We start from the raw sequence: 8,898 nt of genomic DNA, 5'->3' as shown, positions 1-8,898 counted from the left end.
TGCAGATATTGAAGCTTTGACTCTGAAGGATTAAGTTGCTTACCACAGTTCAGAGGAGAAACACAGATTTGAGCTTCAGTGGTCTCCTATATGAATATCAGGTTTAATCCTACAGGCTGATGATCACTTAGAACAAGGAAGAAGTGAAGGACTCCCAGACTTTGTACAACACTTGTAGCCCTTTTACAAGTGATACTTGTCTTTCTGTCCTGCAGAGAGATCTCAAAGTGGTATTAGGTGACCTGACTTGTTGAAATCTGTGTAGAACTTGATCTACTGTCTTCACAACGTGTTTTCTTGGTATTCACCCAGGGAAATCCTTATGCAAATACATAGATTAATAGTACTGTTGACATTACATGGGTCTCACAAGCTGAACTGATGAGCTTTGCACTTTAGGCAGAAGTGAACTTTGTGTGTTGCCTTCCTTCTTTTGATGCCCTTGCAAGGGAGAGCTCTTTTAATTTGGATTTTTGACAAAGCTGTTTGTCCAAACAACTTCAGAACTGTTCTGGTGCAGAAGGGTAGGCTGTCAGCATGGAGTCCTGGTACCTCTGAAAATACATGTCTTCCCTATGAGTGTCTTGAGGATCAGGCTATTTCAGTGAAATTCAAACCTGAAGCCAAGAAGACATTTCTGTGAGCCTTCAGCTAACTGCAGTTTGTTTAGAGCTGAAATCTGTGGGCTTCCAGCATGGCTGGATTGTACTTAGTTCTTGATTTTGGTGTTTGGGATTGATTCTAGTGATTGGTGTTACAGTGCAGGAAGCCTTACAATGTAACTAGGCATATAAAAGCACTGTTTTGAGGTCCACATAGATCTGGTTTCAGGGAAAGGTGTATGTGTAAGGAGCTGTGGCTTGATACCGTGCCAAATTTACTTCCACAACTAGAAACTAAAGATGAGATCTTCTTGTGTGGTGAGATAACAAAAAATCTCTCATATAACTGAGGACATATGCAAAGCCTTAGTCTCAAATCTTCACCAATAAACTTTTTCTAAATAAATGGATATGTGTTGGTCAATTGTTTATTACTTTTTTACTGCTGGTATATTTTACAGAAGACTGTATGATAGGAGCAAAGCAACAAAAACATTACAAGAACATATTCGTCATTTTTCCAGTGAATGCTTGCACTCATTTTTATTTGCTTGTTGTGACAATATGTTTGCAGAACATGAATGTTGGACTTAAAATTGAGATTAATTTAATGATAAGATAGAGTTTGTTTCAAAAAAATTTAATCTGGAAGGCTGTCCAGTCAGGACAGTATCAAGGAATTAAGTTGAGCAAACAGTTCAGATACTGCATGGTGAATACTGAGCACTCAGAAAAGTTTTGTGTGGGTTGACATTGGTTATCTTTTGGAAATGAATAGTGAGTAAATTTTTGAATGAAAACATTTTCAGCATACTGAGTGGTATGCTGACTGACAATTCCTCAACATGGAATTCGGTTGACTCCACTGCCTCTCTGTTCTTCTACCTCATGTTTAGTAGCGTTATACCTCACAGAGTATTTCACTGAAACTAATTGTTTTTATAAAATAAATTACTACCTAGCGCAATAAAGAATAAAGAACATGGTTTGGACACTACTTTCTTTCATTATTCTCTGTGTCTAGCTCTAACTAACCGTAGAAGTATCCTATTTTCTAATTTTTATGTAAATGAAACTCAAGTAAGCAATGTTCATGTTACCTATTCCCTTGGTCTATCTTGCAAAAATCATTAGGGCCTGACTTTTCCAGAAAAAGGAATGCAGAATGCTGTCTGCTTGTAAGTTTGTGATTCATGCCTCCTGTCAAGGCTACCAAACCAGTAAAAACACTGGAATGTAAAAAAAAAATAAGCATGATTATGTATTTCAGGAAAACAATTTTCTCAAGAATGTTTCTGGAATGAATCTTCAGTGTTTAGCTATTTCTAGTTGATATTTCAGTGATGGAATGCCTACTGGCACCAGTTTGTACTACAGAATTGTCCCACAGGACAATGCCTTGCTTTAGTGTGTTTAAGGTGTCTTTTTTTTCGGATTCTTGTAGCAGCAAATTCTTCAGCAGCTCATTATTTAATGGAAACTAAACAAAACTTCTTCCAGGAAAAAAAAAGTTGATCTCTGTCACCCCACAGTGAACTTTAATACATAACACATGCTTTTGGAAAATGTCTTCGGTTTAATCAGAACACTATAAACTCCAAAGACAAGACTATGTCCTCATTCATCCATCTTGCATAGCTCAAAACTCTAAACTTTCTGGGGAAAAGGAAATGCAGAAGACACTTTTTATGTATAGAAGTCTGCTTGCGTGATATGACCAGGCTTTAGTCTCTCATTCCCATTAAATATAGCAACCTACATAACTAAGAACTCAAAGGTAGGCTCTTATACATAGGTTTCCTAAGGGCACTGATGGACCTGCTTTGCTCTGTACTAACAGATACTTCTTCAGGTGTTTTCCCGTTTCTTATGGAAACTCATTCTGCTTTTTATTGTCCAGAACGCTCAGTGCTCGCTGATCTCTCCATACATGGTGACCTTATTGCTATGTCTGGTTTTGTCAGAAGAGCTTTTTCAACAGCTTTTTCTTTCTACTACAGCTGTCACTGAAACACCGGTATTGATTGTGCAAAAAGTAATATAGTGTGTAATGCAAACCCCATAAATTTAGCAGCTGATAATTTAATTATAGGTTTTGAAAAATATGTAATAATGACACTGATCTTTGATCATGAATATCATATACTTCATGTACAATTTCAATTCATTTGTAATGACCTGTATTGGATTTTACTGCTGCTGTCATTGGCAAAGACACAGTGCACTGGTTGTAGTGGATCCATGCTGGATATGTACTTCCACGTTGGCTTTTGCTTATGTTTTTACAGAAGAAATTACCATTCTTTCTGCAGGAAAATGTTTCCACATAGAGTTGAGCAACTATAAAACATAATGGCCTGATGCTTATGGAAGCAATGAATGAAAGAAAATGACAAATTATTTTGCAGATGTATTTTGGAAACATGCTTTCAAAATGTTTGTCCTTTCAAAGCATTAAATTACAATACTTTCTATGTAGTCATTACTGTTCAGACTTTACACTATAGGAAAATATCTTGCTCTACTTGTCCTTACTGTATGAGTGAGCTATTCCCACTAGAGAAGTCTCAGTATGTCGAAAAGAAACTATTCCTGAAATCAGTGAACTCTATTTTAAACTGCCAGAACAAGTTGCTCCTGTTTCTCCTCCCACTTAACCTATAATTCCTGAAAGTATACGGTTCCCAGATACAAATGTAGAAACCCTGAAATTAAAAACAGATCACTTGCCTTTTCTTATGAAATTACATACTTTGTGTTTATAGGATAGCTACTATCTCAATGTAGAATGTATAGCAATATACTGTTTGGTCCTTATGCCAGGTTTATATTTGTGACTTTTTTACTTTAAAGTAATCACTTGTGAGTTATAGCAATATTATAATAAAATGGGGCACAATATTGTCTACTGTAAAGAATCTATTCTTTGAAATAAGTGAATTAATCAAGCAGTTAAACAATGCAGAAGATCTGCTATCCAAAGTCTGCTGCATTCAGTTCTGAAGTTCTGTACTTGTGCTTGGATTACATTCATATAACTGGAGGACAATTTTCTCAGTACCTCTAGCAACTGTGGTTTTTTAGAGGAGACGGTTTTCTCTTTTAAACATTACCATCATATAAGCCTAGGTTCCTCTAGAGGTTTTGTAAATAATTAATGCTATTTTTGATTACACTTCTTTCATTGGTTTAACATTGATAAGTATTGAGTTCATTAAATTTAAATATAACACTTAAGTTCATGCTATAATTATGTGTGACTTCAGAGATGTACAGAAAGTAAATTAGTGGTCATTTATGAACATATGAAAGTCATAGTGGCATGAATAGGATGACAAGCATTCAGCGCACGTGTACAGAGTCATAAAATCTCCCAAACTCAGAGGATCTGATCTCTTTTCCATCATTTGTCTGCAACATCATTCATGAAGGTCTTATTACTGCTTATGCTATGTTATCATGGGAAAAATCCTATGGGTGAGGGGCCAGAAAGAAACTCTTTTTAGCTGAGTAGCTCTACTTCATAATTCATGCATAGTTGTTTTCTTTTTAATTCATATTCCTAATTTATTTTGTCCCTGGTTTTCTCATCCCTCACACCACTTCTTTGGCACTCTTGCTGATTTACTACACCAGAAGAATTATTTACATGTAAAGTCTTTGCTAGTAGGACTATGTATAGTTCATCATTGCAAGATCACTCTTACTGCCTTCTTTTTTAAAACAAAAGTCTTCCACGGGGCACATTTGCGCTAAATCGCAAAGACAGCCCTTTCAGTCTAGCTGGAAAATTATTATAAGTAAAAATTAATATTACACAGAAAATGAGAGCTTGTCTGTCAATGTCAAGGTTATAGCCATCTGCTAAAAGTATGTGAACTGAGCATCCAGTTTGCACATCTAATCTACCGAAACAAAACTTAATAGTAACTGATTGCTTTTTAAATAATTTTTAGTAATAGAGAATTTTAGAAACTATACTAAATTGCGTGCATTTCACATAGATTTCCTGCCTGTTCCTGTCCGCTGACAAGACCTAGATTCATTATTTCATGCTTACTTTTAGGGCCTTGGGCACAGATTTAATACCATCGTTATGTGGACTAATGAGGCATGCTAACATGGGAAATTATCATGAAAAATTAACCAAATGGTCCATAAGGTCAATTCTGTTTTATAATTTTTGTAGCTGTTTTGTATTGTATGTACCTGGCTTGCCAGAAATCTTAACAACATTCCATAATTTATTATAGAGGATTATCAGGTTGGGGCTATAGACTTTTTAGTACTATGGTGAACTATTTTGGATTTGTTTCAAAAGGGTCTTCGAATGCTGATCAGGCACAAGTCTTGTCACTTAATCTTGCTGTAGTCTTATGAATGTCTTGTCACTTAATCTTGCCATAACCTTACGAGTATTAGTATGATTCCACACAGTTCAGAGAGAAGTCTTCAAATGAAGCCTTACAAAAAGAAACAGAGACAGTCCCAACAGAATAACTGTTCAAAACATCCAAAAGGAAAGACATTTTTCATATACATTTCAATATTTTTTCCAGATCTTTATACTGCCTTCATGCCATTTCTCATATTTTCTTTAAAAAATAATACCAGTAATCAAACTCTGTGACAATAGTACATCTTAATAAAATAAGGGCATAGACTACTTTTTACTATCACAAATAGCTTTTTGTAATTGTGAAATTAGGTTGCTAATGCTCCCTGATAGCTGGTGGTGAAGGACAAACTGATGGGGATGAGTGCTTAGAAGATCCCTTATCAAATCTAGGTCTAATTAGTTAGTTGGTGGCCTAAAATATAAAGAAAACTTATTAAACCAAAAAGACTAGAAACAGCTGATACTTCAAAAAGGGGCAATAAATGGGCATTACTACAGAATGAAGTCTTTGTCTGTGCTTCAGCATCTTTGATTCAAACCCATTCTTAAAAAAAGAGGGCATCAGAATGCTCATATTTCAGTGCTTTGTCATCCCTATAAAAACTCCAGATGCTTCTGTTTCTTAAAATGCGTAAACAATTTGTTGTATAGTTATTTGTACCATTCTCACAATTTTACTAGTCAGACTTAAAGGGCACGATTACCTCATTACTAAGCTTTGGGAATTCTGTTGCTCATTCTACAAGAGTTTCTCATTGGGGAGGCAATAACAGTGCATAAAGAGACTAAGATAGATTAAAAAATACATATCTAAAGAATTATTACTTTCCTGTTGATGATGACTTCCTTTTGTTTTTCCCAATACCGTCCTTTCCAAGAGTATTTTTTTTTCAGAATATACTTAAGGCAGGTATGGAAACAATGCAATTCAGACACCATTATAGAGAAAAGCAAAAGCTGTAATGCTGCTTAGCATCTAAACGCTCCAATTACCCAACGGGCACCAGGTTGAAAAAAATGTCAGACTAGTCCAAGGAAAATAATGTGAGGAGAATACGATAAGCAATCTGCTGCAGGGGTGAAGATGTGCTACAGCCTTCGTTGTATTCTCTGGCTCTCTGAAGGACTTTGCAGCATGCCCTCCCCCAGTGCCATGAGACATTGGTGTGCCTCAGGTCAGGTGAGGACTGCAGAAACTCAGGTGATCCGTCACTGTTTTGTCATACTTCCTGGCAATGGCCAGAATTGGAGAAATTTAATGAAAGCTCTGCAATACCAGGTGGAAATTAATGAAAACCACACAGCAGCTTACTATCATGTTGTGCTGTTTATCTTTTTCAGGTCTTTGCCACATCTTAACATTTGTGATCACTCAGACACATCAGTAGCAAAGAGAATAAGGCTTGCTTAGGAAAGCCAGGACGATAGGTAGCAAACCATATTGCTTTCCTACATGCTCTTCAACCGCTAAGGGGGCACCAGTCACCTGGCCTCAAGACCAGTCCCACTTTTTTGAAAACAATCAGTAATAAATACAGAAGATAAGTTTCATAAGTCAAGGCCCAATTTATCCAATTTCCCTTTTTATATCTTGATAAAAAGAGGGAAGGAAGCAGAAGGGAGAAGGAAAAGAACTAGGGGAGTTTAGAGGGAAAAGAGACTGATGCATAAGCTATTTCTCTTTAAGAGCTTGCTAAGCTCAAGCCTTGGTCCCAAAAGTATCTTCAACAACCCTTGATAGATAAAAAGCCAAGTGTAATTAGTAGTGAATATTTTTATTCTCACATTCCCTCATATTCAGAGTTTATGACTTATTAAGGCATTGTAATGTATCAAAGTTCATCTCTACATAAGTAGCTCATGTATGTGGCTGGCTGGCTGTGGCTATGTCTAGCTGTTGTAGAAAAGCAGGGAAGAAACCTAAGGTGCTAGGTCACTCGTCTCACCATGTTTGGCCATGTCACTCACCTGCTTTAGTAACAGATGTTTAAGGAAAGTATCATGCCATTGGTACTACATAAGCAGCAAAAATGTTGATTTCAATTATTTGCAATTTTCTGTTTGCTGTAAAAATAAGGCTTCTTTTGTAGATAATCAAAGTAGTTAACTAATCCTTTACCCAAATTTAATTTTATTGCAGGATTCTGTAGGTTTGTGCTAGTTTAAATATTAAATTTCCACCTCAACACCTTCTTTACGCAGGCTGGGCCAGATGTGCTTCTGGTATAAATTAACATTGCTCTGTTGATGCTACGAGAGACAGGAAGATTTCTATCAAGCAGTGGTCAGTTCCTGTATGATTAAACATGTGTTATGTCCTGCATTTGGGTATAAAATGCTTTTGAATCAGGACTGCTTAGCAGCCACGCTGCACTTTATTTCCATTTCCTCTGTACTTGGTAATGGTTATAGAAGGGGTAAAGCCGTGACCACTGAGGCCTGTACAAACTTAGTGATACATACCCAGCTGGAATGATCAAAAAAAAAGAGGGTGGCTGTGTCACAGGGTGCTCTAAAGGCATCTCAATGGGGAGAGGACATTAGGGAGTGAAATAGATGGCTAAGAAATTGGAGGAACAGTTATTTACTGTTTATGATGAGAACTAGCAAAGATTCAATGAAAACATCAAGCAACTGGTTAAAAATTTAAAAATGTATAATCATTTTCACACAGCTGTGGGAGTCATTGCTATGGCACGTTGCGGAAGCCAAAAATAGAAAGGGGCTAATAAAACATTAACAAATGTCATAAACGTTAGACTATCGGTGGTGGCCTTAGCAGTCCTCGGTTAATGGTTGGACTCAATGATCTTAAAGGTCTTTTCCAACCTAAATGATTCTGTGATTCTACGAGCTGGGTGCAAACTGTGCCTCAAGAGGTCACTAGCTCACTGATTGCTCCCCATAAAGCTGGAACCCTACAAGAGGAAACTCAAATGATATATTCTCAGTTTCTCACACTTCTCTCCTATGTACCTGTGGCTGGCCACAGCTGTGGATGTGCTAATGGGACAGCTGTCCCAGCCACTCTCATCAGGCTGTGCTTTTAATGCCATTCACGGTGCATGCTGTATTGATAGATGTATATCTATGCATGCAAATGCATCAGATTATGATCCAGTGGAACAGATCGTTGGCTGGTGTTAATGCTAATTGCATTGGTTTCAAGAGTGTGCTGGCATGTAGCAGCTGGGGAACTGACTTATGACAAGCTCGTCTGTTCCAGGACTTAGCCACTAATGTGCAATTTAGTTACATGCCGGTGTAGTACTATTAAAGTTAATGCAGTTATAGAATTGTAATATGGGAACAATACAGTCATGATTATACCTTGTTTTTTATAGTAAGCTCAACTAAAATATGCCTTACTTTTCTTTAATCTTCTTACTAATGCTATTGAAGTATCTGAAAGTAAAGTGAAATTAAAGTTTGCTTGAAAAAGAGGGAGAATTGAGATATAAGCTGATTCCTACCTGGAACAAGTCATGAATAATAAGAAATAAACAATGTTGTTTTCTCCTGTCTTCTATAATTCTTTTAAAACATCATTTTATTGCAAAGATCTAGCACAGGTCAGACTTAGTAGAATGAAAAGTCTTATGTGTTGGGCTACATAACTGAAAGCAGAGTTAAACACTAAAGTCACAGCCTTATGTATGATAAATGACTGTAAGTTTATCATGTATATTAATGAAAGCATATACTCTCACAAGAGATTATCATAGTTTCCCCTGTGGAAGTTTGTTCATGACATATTCTTCCTAAATGTCTGATGCAAAGAAGAAAAACATCAATTAATATTATTTTCTTAATTAGTCTTTTCAGTGTTATTATTTCCCATTTTTTGATCTTTGATTTCCAATTTAGGCCTTTGAATATGTTTCTGTCAACATCTGC

General features: G+C 36.5%; 1 protein-coding gene across 1 annotated transcript in view; it reads right to left on the bottom strand.

Annotated features, from left to right (window-relative positions):
- The window catches only part of PDE5A (phosphodiesterase 5A), a 143,895-nt gene that overhangs the window by 96,013 nt on the left and 38,984 nt on the right, over positions 1-8,898 (bottom strand). The gene's annotated exons all lie outside the window — the stretch shown is intronic.

This window comes from Falco punctatus (assembly GCF_963210335.1).
Source record: "Falco punctatus genome assembly, chromosome: 1".
In the NCBI taxonomy this organism is placed as follows: domain Eukaryota; kingdom Metazoa; phylum Chordata; class Aves; order Falconiformes; family Falconidae; genus Falco; species Falco punctatus.
Note: the sequence above shows the minus strand (reverse complement) of the source record. Positions and strands in the feature narration are given on the sequence as shown.